General features: G+C 41.3%; 1 protein-coding gene and 1 pseudogene across 8 annotated transcripts in view; both read left to right on the top strand.

The window, feature by feature from the left end:
- ACACA (acetyl-CoA carboxylase alpha) overlaps positions 1 to 13,389 on the top strand; it is a 285,737-nt gene that overhangs the window by 47,005 nt on the left and 225,343 nt on the right. The window lies entirely within an intron of this gene.
- Positions 11,180 to 12,589, top strand: LOC131816767 (ubiquinol-cytochrome-c reductase complex assembly factor 2-like; annotated as a pseudogene).

The following is a 13,389-nucleotide window of genomic DNA, read 5'->3' as shown; positions in this document are numbered from 1 at the left end:
ACATTATTTTGCATTTGAAGACGAGAAAGTAGACACTAGTGTACACTTGGAATCAGCTGTAAATATCAGGGACTTCTGTAGGCCTTGTGGGTTTTATAGAAGTATGTAAGAATATAACTACTGAGGTAGGGGAAATACTTTAATTTCAGATATTTTTTTGTTTGGGGTTCTAACTTTAGAATGGAAATCAAAAGACCCTAGGACTATAGAAAGGCTTACTTAAGCAGCCTTTCTATAATTTCCCAGCGTGTGGTGGAATAAACCTAATAATTTGGTCTTCAGTCTCAGAAGTTGGTCCCCTTGACTCTCTCCATTCATTTTTTTCCCAAGCCAAAGTGCAGACTAAGAAGCATGCTTGGGTTACCTGGTTTCTTCTTCCTCAGGGAGTAGGAATTCTGATTTGCTTCTTTTGGGGGATGCCTTGGATGCCTGTGATGAGGAATTCTGTGTTACTTGACAGGCACTCCCCCCCTCCAAGATTTTATTTGTTTATTTGATAGAGAAAGAGAGAGCACATGCAGGGGAAGCCGGAGACAGAGAAGTAGGCTTCCCATTGAGCAGGGAGCTGGTATGGGGCTGGATCACCAAGACCCTGGGATCATGATCTGAGTTGAAGGCAGAGGCTTAACTGGCTGAGCAACACAGATGCCCCATGACAGGTGCTTTTAAGGAAAGTATTGTGGTCCAGTAGAGTAGGATAGCAGCTGCATTGTCCAGGTGGGTGCCTACTTGCTACTCTTCCCATTTCTCTTGCCTCAGTTTCCTTTTTTCTAATTGCAGGAGGACTGTTGTGAATCCAAAAATAATTAAACATTGTAAAGTGATCATATGAAAGTTGTTCATGGCATAGTATTAATTTACAAATCTGCCTGTGTTTTTGTGTTGCAGTTTTGTTTTGCTTTTAAAGATTTTATTTTAAGTAATCTCTACACCCAAGTCACACGTTTCACTGACTGAGCCAGCCAGGTGCCCCACAAGTTTTGTTTTGAATCACCAGTGCAGAATAGAAATAACATCGAGCATAAGATTTAATTGTTTTAAAATGAGAGGAAGGGTAGGGAAATGATGGCATTTGGATTAATGAACTTACAGTTCAGATAATGACTAGGTTATGTCAAAGAACTGGCATTTTGAAAGCTAGGCTCAGAACTCTCTCATCTGATATTGACCTCTCTTAAATGCTGTGAACTGGTTCAGGTGTAGATCACTATGTAACATTCTATTTCCTTTTCAGTCAATGACTAGGAATTTTTTTTTTTTTTTTTTTTTTTTTAAACCTGTCACACAGACTGGTTTAACAGGTCTGGGGCTAGTGTTTTTCTTTCTTTTAAAAAATTTTTTTTGATAGCTAATATCCTAATAGTCTTGGTTGAAGAAAGAAGTAAAATAAAAATTGTTGGAATTAGAGATTTTTTTTTTTTTTTTTTAAGATTTTATTTATTTTAGAGAGAGAAAAAGTGCACTCACATAGGAGGCGGAGGGGCGGAGGGAGAGAGAGGGAGAATCCCAAGCAGATGCCCCACTGAGCACGAGCCCAACCCCGGGGTTGAACTCACAATTCTGAGATCAAGACCTGAGCTGAAATCAAGAGTTGGATGCTTAGCCAACTGAGTCACCTAGGTGCTCCTACTTTAGGAATTTTCTAGTCCAGTTTTCTACTCATTATGAGAGTTTTTATCTGATAACTACTGTTGAAGACTTCCAACTATAGGCTAACCTACTGCATCATCTAACCTAATGCATCACAGGGCAACTAAATTTTCAGAGTTCTTCATTATTTTCAACTTAAAAACTATCTCCCTAAAACCACATAGGATGCTGTAATTCCGGGCGCCTGCCTGGCTCAGTGGGTTAAGCGTCTGCCTTTGGTTTAGGTCATGATCTCAGGGTTGAGATGGAGCCCTGTGTCAGGCTCCCTCTCTTCTACGGCTCCCCGCTCTCCTTGTCTACTATGCTCTCTCTCTCAAATAAATAAAATCTTAAAAAAAAAAGTAAAGATGCTGTAATTCCAAGAGGATTAGAAATGTCTGTCTGTCTGTTTTTTTTTTTTGTTTTTTGTATTTTTTTTAAAGATTTTATTTATTACTTGACAGAGATCACAGGCAGAGGGGCAGGCAGAGAGAGGAGGGGAAGCAGGCTCCCTGCTGAGCAGAATGTCTGATATGGGCTCAATCCCAGGACCCTGAGACCATGACCTGAGCCACCCAGGCATCCCAGAAATGTCTGTTTTAACCTATAAATTTCTCCATCTCTGCTGGGTAATGTAACCTACACTGCCTTAATACATCCAGAGGACTTGGCGGAGTGGGGAGAGGTGCAAAAAAAATTAAGCAATATTTCTTCAAGGAAGGAATTGTTCTTATCTTTGAGACTCTGGAAGGCTGCTGACATACTTCAATCATGGCTCCCGCTTTTTCTGAATGTTCTATTAAATAATATGAGGATGAGGGGCACCTGGGTGGCTCAGTGGGTTAAGTGAAGTGTCTGCCTTCGCCTGAGGTCATAATCCCAGGATCGTGGGATCAAGCCCTGTGTTGGACTTCCTGCTTGGCGGGGAGCCTGCTTCTCCCTAGCTCTCTGCCTGTCACTTCCCCTGCTTGTGGTCTCTCCCTGTCAAATGAATAAAATTTGTAAAAAAAAAAAAAAAATAAGGATAGATTGGTTCATAATCCCAGAGCTTTTTGAATTCACAAAATGGCTTTTTACCTAGAGGCCTCTAAATGTTTATAGGGGATAATATTTGAAATAAGCATGTGGCTTCTGTCTCCTGGTTTTGTAAATCCAGTGTTCATTTTAATTCCTAGGGAACACTCAACCAGCAAAGGCCTAGTGTTTACACAGCATTGTGTGGGATTGAGGGTGGTGGATCTAAAACAATCAGAAGAGATAATAACTTTCCCAGCTTTATTGAGGAGGTAACTCATAGTCAATTATACAGTAACACAGAGTAAGAGATAAGTGAATGACTTACCTTTTGTCTACTTAAATGCTCAGGCAGATATGAAATAAGGTATCAGAGTGGCATGGAATTTGGTAAAGTTTTTTAATAAACTTATTTGAAAATCCTTAGTTGCTAACGTATGAGTAATACATGTAAAGATGTACAGTTCAGTATTAAATATGTTTATAACCTTGTGTACCTGTTACTACCACCCATCTCTAAAAATTTTTCATCTTGTGAAACTGAACCTCTGTACCCATTAAACAATAGTTCCCCATTCTCTGCTTCCCCCAACTCCTGCCAGCTACCATTCTACTTCCTGTCAATATGATTTTGACTATGTACCTCATGTAAGTAGAATTATCCAGCACTTGTCTGTTTGTGACTGACTTATTTCACTTAGCATAATGTCCTCAAGATCCATCCATACTTCATATTGCAGCATTTCCTTCCATTTGAAGGCTGAATAACATTTCTTTGTATGTCTATATCACATGTTACTTACCCATTTATTCCTCGGTGCAAACTTGGCATTTTCCGTATTTAAGCTATTATGAGTAATACTGCTATAAACATGGATCTACAGATATACATTTGAGAGCCTTTATTCAGGTTTTTGGGGGTATAAATCTAAAGTGGAATTGGTGGATTTTATGGTAATTCTACTTTTAATCTTTTGAGGAACCACCATACTGTTTTCCTTAGCAGCTGTACCACAATACATTCCCACTGATGGTCCCCAAGGGTTCCAGTTTCTCCACGTCCATGCCAACACTTTTTTCTGCTTTTCTGAGAGTAGCCATCCTTATGGGTATGGGTTGGTATCTTATTGTAGTTTTGATTTGCATCTCCCTGATGAGTAGTTATGTTGAGCATATTGATGTGCTTATTAATCACTCATATATCTTTTTTGGAGAAATTTCATTTTAAGTCCTTTGCCCATTTTCCCATTGGGATTGAGTTTTAGGAATTCTTTATATATTCTGGTGGGATGCCTGGGTGGTCCAGTCAGTTAAACGTCTGCCTTCAGCTCAGGTCATGACTCCAGGGTCCTGGGTTCGAGTTCTACATTGGGCTCCTTGCTTGGTGGGGAGCCATCTTCTCCCTCTGCCTGCCTTTCCCCCTGCTTGTGTGAGTGCTCGCTCTCCCTTTCTCTCTCTCTTTGACAAATAAATAAAAATCTTATAAAAATGAAATATTAGGAGTTCTTATATATTCTGGATATTAATCTCTTATTGAATACATAATTTGCAAATATTTTCTCCCATTTTTTTCAGTGTCTTTTAGTATCAATTTATTTTTTTTAAGATTTTATTTTTTTTAAATTTTTTATTTGTTTATAAACATATAATGTATTATTAGCCCCCGGGGTACAGGTCTGTGAATCGCCAGGTTTACACACTTTACAGCACATACCCTCCCCAATGTCCATAACCCAACCACTCTCGACCCCCTACCATATTTTCTCCCATTTTTGGGTCTGCCTTTTTACTCTGTTGATAGTGTCTTTTTTTTTTTTTTTTTTTTTTTTTTTAAGATTTTATTTATTTATCAGAGAGAGAGAGGGGGAGAGAGAGAGAGCACAGGCAGACAGAATGGCAGGCAGAGGCAGAGGGAGAAGCAGGCTCCCTGCTGAGCAAGGAGCCTGACGTGGGACTCGATCCCAGGACGCTGGGATCATGACCTGAGCCGAAGGCAGCTGCTTAACCAACTGAGCCACCCAGGTGTCCCTGATAGTGTCTTTTGATGTACAATTTTTTTTTTTAAATTTCCAAGAAATCCAATTTGTCTGTTTTTTCTTTTGTTAAGCTAGCTCATATCCTAGTGCCATATCCAAGATATCTTTTCCAAATCCAATGTTATGAAGCTTTTGTCCTTTCTTCTAAGAGTTTTATTGGTTTAGGTTTTACTTTAAAGCCTTGATGCATTTTGAGTTAATTTTTTAATATGGTGTTAGGGAAGGGTCCAATTTCATTTGTTTGTATATGGAGATCCAGTTTTCCCAGCACCATTTTTTGAAAAGTCTGTCCTACATTAAATGGTCTTAGCATCCTTGTCAGATATCATTTGACCATATATGGGAGGGCTTATTTCTGGGCCTTCTTTTTTTAATTGAAGTATAATTAACATACAATGTTATATTAGTTTCAGTTGTATAATATTATTCAATAATTCTAAACATTACTCAGTGCTCATCATGATAAGGTACTCTTAATCCCCCTTACCTGTTTTACCAATTCCCCCACCCACCTTCGCTCTGACAACCATCAGCTTCTTCTCTGTATTTAAGAGTCTGTTTTATTATTTGTCTCTTTCTTTTTTTTAAAAGATTTTGTTTATTTATTTGACAGATTGAGAAAGCACAAGCAGGCACGAGTAGCAGGGAGAGAGAGAGAAGCAGGCTCTCCACTGAGTAGGGAGCCCGATTTGAGGCTCAATCCCAGAACCCTGGGATCATGACCTGAGCTGAAGGCAGCCGCTTAATCAACTGAGCCACCCAGGTGCCCCCTATCTCTCTTTTAAAAAAAATGATTGATTCATTTTAAAGAGAGAGCTTGCAGGTGAGCCAGCACCGTGGGGGGAGGGGCAGAGGGAGCGAACCTTTAGAGGACTGTGCCCTGAGCCTGGAGTCCTACTTGGGCTTGATTTTAGGACCCAGGAGATCATGACCTGAGCCAAAACCAAGAATCAGATGCTCAACCAACTGAGCCACTAAAGTGCCCCTATTTATCTCTTTTTAAAATTCATTTGTTTTGTTTCCTAAATTCCACGTGTGAGTGGAATCATATGGTACGTGTCTTTCTCTAACTTAATTTTACTTAGTGTTATACTCTCCAAGCCTGTCCTGTTGCTGCAAATGGCAAGCTCCTGTTCTTTTTCAGCTCTCTGTTCTGTTTCCTTGGTCTATATATCTGTCTTTATGTTAATACTGCAGCTTTGTAGTAGGTTTTTTCTTTGTTTTTGAGATTTTATTTATTTGAGAGAGAGAGTGCATGAGTGGAGAGGGGCTGAGGGAGAAGCAGGCTCCCCGCTGAGCAAGGAGCCCGATATGGGACTCGATCCTAGGACCCTGGGATCATGACCTGAGCCGATTAACAACTGAGCCACTCAGGTGCCCAGACCATTAACTTTCGTATAGGGTGATCTGGTGGGTCATCTTTTTTTTTTTTTTTTTTAATAAAGATTTTATTTATTTATTTGACAGAGAGAGATCACAAGTAGGCATAGAGAGAGAGAAGCAGGCTCCCTCCTGAGCAGAGAGCCTGATGCAGGGCTCCATCCCAGGACCCCAGGATCATGACCTGAGCGGAAGGCAGAGGCTTTAACCCACTGAACCACCCAGGTGCCCCAAGTGGGGCATCTTAATTAGTGAACTACAGTGTTACTTTTTGAGATCTTTTTTCTCTTGGTCTAGTTAGATTCGGCAAAGAAGGATCTTCTTACTTCCCTCCTGGCTGGTGAAAACTGGGGAAAGAAGGCTGGAAGCTCTTACTCAATATGCCTACTTAATTTCTTCATTTTCAACATGGTGCTCTCCCCTTTACTGTTGTTGGTATCCCCCAGTCTAGAAACCTCATGTTTAACCCTCTCTAGAGAATAATTCTCCAGTCTTTTATCAGGACGGTAGAACAGCTGGCACCTGGCTTTACTAGTTGAGAAGAAAATCAAAGCATCTGACGCCTCTTGAACAGGATTTCAACCAGATCCTCTTTATTTTAGCTCCATCATTCACTTTCATTTTCTGAACATTTTCAAGATTCTTTGATATAAAGTGTATTGATTATGAGTTTACCACAGATGGTTTATGATTTAGTTTCCCAGGTTTGTGTAGTCCTTTATCATGTTTCCATCTGCTTTCCAAGAAAAGTATCTTGCTGTTGTCTCCCCTGACTTTCTTTGCGGGGAGAGGGGCAGTTGGGAAGCAGATGGAGGTCTTTTGTGAATTATACCTTTTTAAAAATTCCTTTACATATGTATGTATTTATTTATTTAAAGATTTTATTTATTTATTTGACAGAGATCACAGTAGGCAGAGAGACAGGCAGAGAGAGGAGGAGGAAGCAGGCTCCCTGCTGAGCAGAGCCCCCCCCCACCCCCCCCACCCCCCGCCATGGCGGGGCTTGATCCCAGGATCCTGGGCTAGGACCTGAACCGAAGGCTTCTAGAGGCTTTAACCCACTGAGCCACCCAGGTGCCCCACTTTTTTTTTTTTTTTTTTTTTTTAAGATTTTATTTATTGGAGAGCGAGAAGGAGAGTGAGCAGAGGGGGAGAGAGAGAGAGAAAGCACAAGCACCTGTATCAGTGGGTAAGAGAAGCAAAAGGAGAGGCAGACTCGGCACTGAGCAGGGAACCCAAGGATGTGGAGCTTAATCCTAGGACCCTGGGATCCTGACCTGAGTGACCTGAGCTGAAGGCAGATGCTTAACAGAGTAAGCCACTCAGAGGCCCCTTTACTTTTGTTTTTTTTTAGTAGGATTTTAGGCGGGAACAAGATGGATATGTGTTCAACCTACCATCTTTATCCAGAAGTTTGGCAAGTCTTCTTTAAAGTTTTCTTGGAAGATCCAGAAACTTTAAAAAAAAGAAAGATTTTATTTATTTATTTGATAGAGATCACAAGTAGGCAGAGAGGCAGGCAGAGACAGAGGCCAGGGAAGCAGGCTCCCTGCTGAGCAGAGAGCCCCATAAGGGGCTCAATCCCAGGACCCTGGGACCATGACCTGAGCCAGAGGCAGAGGCTTTAACCACTGAGTCACCCAGGTGCCCCAAAGATCCGGAAGCTTTTACCAGCTTCTTCCATGAAAAATATTCTCTATCCCTGGCCTGAGAAATGAAGAATAGAATAGACAATTACACAATGTTATTTTCTCTGACTCTTTTACCCTAAGGAAATATACTCTTGTTTAAAAACAAACAAACAAACCCCAAAAGTCTCCAGCTGGCTCTTGAAGGAAATTACCTCTAACTCTTGAAGCCATTCAGGTCTGGTATTCCTCATAAGTCTTTGTATTCTACCATCTGGATGTTTATTTGATGGCTCCTTCTGCATGGAGTGCTCCTTTCTGTCCTTTTTTATATCCCAGTTCTTCATCATCATTAATGTGTTCCCGCTCTGGGAAACCTTCCATGATCCTTGTCCTCACCATTACTACCTCCAAGTTTGGATAAAGTATCTTTCTTTTTTGTTTCTTTTTTTTTTCTTTTATCTTTTTTTTTTTTTTTTTTTTTTAAGATTGTATTTATTTATTTGACAGAGAGACAGCGAGAGAGGTAACACAAGCAAGGGGAGTGGGAGAGGGAGAAACAGGCTCTCCACGGAGCACGGAGCCTGATGCGGGGCTGGATTCCGGGACCCTGGGATCATGACCTAAGCTGAAGACATACGCTTAACGACAGAGCTACCCAGGCGCCCTCTATTTGGGTTTCTACACGAAGCAATTATTATACTACTATTATTGTCTGTATCTTTAGGTAGCTATAGTATTTTTGCTAGGGACCAAATCTGTTTTATCCTTTAGTATACATCAGCCATCTCACTTAGAGACTCAAGTACTTGTTGTTTTAAGGTTTAAAACTTGGGGCACCTGAGTGGTTCAGTTGGTTAGGCATCTGAGTCTTGGCTTTGGCTCAGGTCATGATCTTAGGGTCGTGGGATTGAGCCCGGAGGTGGGCTCTGTGCTCAGCTTGGAGTCTGCTTGAGATTCTTTTCCCTCTCTCTCCCCTTCCACCCCTCCTCCAGCTCAGGGACCTGTACGTTTCTGTATGCATACACTCTCTCTAAGTAAATAAATAAATAAAATCTTTAAAATTTAAAACTTGTAGGAAAATAATATGTGGTTTTAAAAAATCTCTCATGGTTATTGAATTAATACTAAAATCCATTTAAAAGTTTATCAGTAAAATGACAAAAATGAAAAAGGCAAATTGAGTGATTGTTTTTAAAGGAATTTAAATGAAGTTACTATGAATTAAAAGGTAAGGACATGTCTCATCTTGGATACTTTTTTTTTCCCCTCCAGATTTATTTATTTGTCAGAGACAGAGAGCCCACAAGCAGAGGGAGAAGCAGGCAGGCAGAGGGAGAAACAGGCTCCCCACTGAGCAAGGAGCCTGATGTGGGACTGTGGGACTTGATCCCAAGACCCTGGGATCATGACGTGAGCCGAAGTTAGATGTTTAACTGACTGAGCTACCCGGGTGTCCCCAGCTTGGATGTTTTTATCAGTGGCTATGAAAACTAATTGATGCCTCTTTATTAGAATCACTTGGAAGATGACGTCACTTGAGTTCAAGGGAAACATCTTAAATAAGTTTGGTAAAATCTGTTCTGTTTTATTTAGAGGAATATCCCTGGGTGAAATGCAAGCTGACTCTTAAATAAGTACATTAGCTATAATTAGCTTTATTTCATTTTCAGGCACATAGGGTATAGTTTGGGAGCCTTCTGCAGATAGACTGGAGTTTCTAACAAAGTTCAAGAACGTTTTAAACACTTTTTTTTTAAATGAAGGAGAATTTGACAATTTGATCTAATGAAGAAAAGTTTTATTTGGATAAGCAGAATGTACTACCACTCTGGGGAAAGGCCTTCTTTTGGAGATGGTAAGACAGGAGCTATATGACCCTTCCCCAGAAATCATCTTGATTCTTTGTCTTCTTTCTAGAGATAGAAGGATCTTAACCTGATTCATGGCAAGACTTTAGGGGTCCTAAACTTGTATGCAAGCAGAATTTTGTGTGAGGGTGCATTTTTGTCAGGAAAAAGTCCATACTTTTATCAGATTTTTTTTTTAAGATTTTATTTATTTATTTGACAGACATCACAAGTAGGCAGAGAAGCAGGCAGAGAGAGAGAGAGGGAAGCAGGCTCCCTGCTGAGCAGAGAGCTCACAGATTTCTAATAGTGTTTTGACCTAAGAAAGTTTTAGAATCATTGGTCTAGGTATTAAGTCACTGTGTTTGCTCTCTAATGAGAGCATAAAGTGGAGGGGCCAAGAGAGCAAGAATTCATTGTGGCTCTAAGACCTTTTTTTTTTTTAAATATTTTTATTTATTTATTTGACAGAGAGAGAGAGAGAGAAACAGGTTCCCCACTGAGCAAGGAGCCCGATGCGGGGCTTGATCCCAGGACACTGAGATCATGACCTGAGCTGAAGGCAGCCGCTTGATCCACTGAGCCACCAGGCGCCCCGGCTCTAAGACTTTTTTGATGTACATATAACTGATACAAAAATTCAAAAAACAATATTCGTCCGTATAAAGTACAGTGTACCCTTAACATCTTCTGTTCTATTTCAGTTTTTTAGAAGATTTTATTTATTTGTGTGAGAGAGAGAGAGATCACCAGCAGTGGGGAGGACTAGAGGGAGAAGCAAGATCATGAGCTGAAGGCAGACGCTTAACTGACTGAGCCACCCAGGTGTCCCCTGTTCTATTTCATTTTTAATGACTTTTTAACAGAGAGATCACAAGTAGGCAGAGAGGCAGGCAGGGCAGGGAGAGGGGGAAGCAGGCTCCCTGCTGAGCAAAGAGTCCAACATGGGACTTGACCCAAGGACCCAGAGATCATGACCTGAGCCGAAGGCAGAGGCTTAACCCACTGAGCTACCCAGGCGCCCTTTAATGACTTTTTTATTTTTTTATTTTATTTTATTATTATTATTTTTAAAGATTTTATTTATTTATCAGAGACAGAGAGGGGGAGAGAGCGAGCACAGGCAGACAGAATGGCAGGCAGAGGCAGAGGGAGAAGCAGGCTCCCTGCTGAGCAAGGAGCCCGATGTGGGACTCGATCCCAGGACTCTGGGATCATGACCTGAGCCGAAGGCAGCTGCTTAACCAACTGAGCCACCCAGGCGTCCCTAATGACTTTTTTTTTTTTTTTTTAAGATTTTATTTATTTATTTGAGAGAGAGACAGTGAGAGAGAACATGAGGGAGGAGAAGGTCAGAGGGAGAAGCAGACTCCCCATGGAGCTGGGAGCCCGATGTGGGACTCGATCCCGGGACCCCAGGATCATGACCTGAGCCAAAGGCAGTCGTCCAACCAACTGAGCCACCCAGGCGCCCCCCTAATGACTTTTTTAAAAGTAAATTTTCTTAATGCCAGGCTTGAATTCTCAACCCCAACATCAAGAGTGGCATGTTCTACTGACTGATCCTGCCAGGCGCCCCTTCATTTTTATTATTTATTTATTTATTTATTTATTTTAAAGATCTTATTTATTTACTTGACAGAGAGAGATCACAAGTAGGCAGAGAGGCAAGCAGAGAGAGAGAGAGAGGAGGAAGCAGGCCCCCCGCCGAGCAGAGAGCCCGATGCGGGACTCGATCCCAGGACCCTGAGATCATGACCCGAGCCGAAGGCAGCGGCTTAACCCACTGAGCCATCCAGGCGCCCGCCCCTTCATTTTTAAAATGTTGGTTACAACCTTCTAAATGTATTTCTTAGTATTCTGCTTGGTGGTAACCCATAGTTTGAAAAACACTGGTCTAGTACATAGTTTACAGAATACTTTCATATACTCTTCAGCTTCACAGCAGTCCCCTAAGGTAGCATATAACCTATTTATTTTTACAGATGACGAGAATCAGAGATGTTAAGTGACTCACTCAAGTTTGCACTGCCAATATTTGGCAAAGTCAGAATTTGATCTTGAGTCCTAGGGTTTAACTCCAGCTCCACTGCACCTTGTTTGCATCTGATCAAAACTACTTCCTCTTCTCACCCCTGCCTTCCCTACCACAGTTGTATTTAAGGATAATATTAGCTTAAACTACATAATTGGGTAAATCCTGTTTCCCCAGGTAACATGTCTGCCCTGTCCCTAATCCAATTCATTTGAAGTCTTCTCTTAGAAGTTCTAGATTTCTTTTCCATCCTGTACCAGTGGTTCTCAAGCCTGGATATATATCAGTGTCAGTCAACTGTGGAACTTAATATTCAGATCTCTGGGCCTCCAGCAGTGATTCTGATTCGGTAGATCTGGGGGAGAGTTTAGACATACATGTTTTTAAAAAGCACCATGAGGTGATCCAAAATGGAGGCCAGTGCCTGCCGGCATTTCCTAAAACTCTGTGAGGAATGGCCAGTGGAGGAGACCAAACAGTCAGAAGTAGCACAGGCCTTTCTGGAGGGAAAGGGTACTCAAGATTGTAGAGCCTGAGGCCTGTGATCAGAGGTATGAGAGCTTAGCATGACTCCATTCAAACTATTACAGATATAAGAACCCTCACCCCAAAGACATGAGCCTCACTGGCCTGTCCCCAGAGTACAGGCCAATCCTGTCCACAGACATCTTGGAAGAGTTTAAGGAAATGAATAAAGAAATGTGGAAGAAACTGCAGGAGAAGTTTGCTCCCAGGAATCCCAAGGAGAAGCAGAAGGCATGGGCTCAGCCCTTATCTCACCCACACTACTAAACATGGAGTCTTCTAGCTGCCATCATAAATAAATTGCCTGATCACCCCCCACCAAAAAAAAAAGCTCCACAGACCTGAAACTAATGTAACATAACAAATTAAAAATAAATAAATAGCTCCACAGGTGATTGTTATACATAAGTGAAGTTGAGAATTTTTACCCTGGATACATTTAAATTGTTGGGCATGGAAGGAAACCTAGGATTTGGGAAGTTGCTAGAGACTTCTTGATCCTTTAGAGTTTTAGGGATCTAAAGGGATTTATTTATTTATTTATTTTTTTTTTTAAAGATTTTATTTATTATTTATTTGACAGAGAGAGAAATCACAAGTAGGCGGAGAGTCAGGCAGAGAGAGAGAGAGAAGCAGGCTCCCGCTGAGCAAAGAGCCCGATGCGGGGCTCGATCCCAGGACACCGAGATCATGACCTGAGCCGAAGGCAGCGGCTTAATCCACTGAGCCACCCAGGCGCCCCCTAAAGGGATTTAGATTTAGTTTTTAGTTTAATTTTATGGCAAGATCTATCCCCTTCCTGGTTTCCAACCTTCTATGTGGGTATATCCATTTAGAAATGTAATCAGAGTCTAAGTTCCAAGGGATCTAGTGGTTCTCTTCTCCCCGCTGCCTCTTTTTTTTTTTTTTTTTTTAAGATTTTTATTTATTTATTTGACAGACAGAGATCACAAGTAGGCAGGGAGGCAGGCAGAGAGGGGAGAAGCAGGCTTCCTGCTCTGCAGAGAGCCCGATGTGGGGCTCAATCCCAGGACCCCAGGATCATGACCCGAGCTGAAGGCAGAGGCTTTAACCCAGGTGCCTCCCCACTGCCTCTTTTTTGATGAAATGTTGGATATCATAGGGTTGGAATATGTTCATCGAAGTACGCAGTTGGAAAAGGCACCTTGTGAAATGGTAAGCTTGGATTATTGTTTAACATTCCCATGAAAACAAAGTCCTTATGTAATGCTTTTGATTTATAGATTTGAATAAATAATAGTGAAACAACTGAACTTTATGCTTCAAGTTAA

This window comes from Mustela lutreola, chromosome 15 (genome assembly GCF_030435805.1).
Source record: "Mustela lutreola isolate mMusLut2 chromosome 15, mMusLut2.pri, whole genome shotgun sequence".
NCBI lineage: Eukaryota > Metazoa > Chordata > Mammalia > Carnivora > Mustelidae > Mustela > Mustela lutreola.
This window is presented reverse-complemented; position numbering and strand designations above follow the sequence as displayed.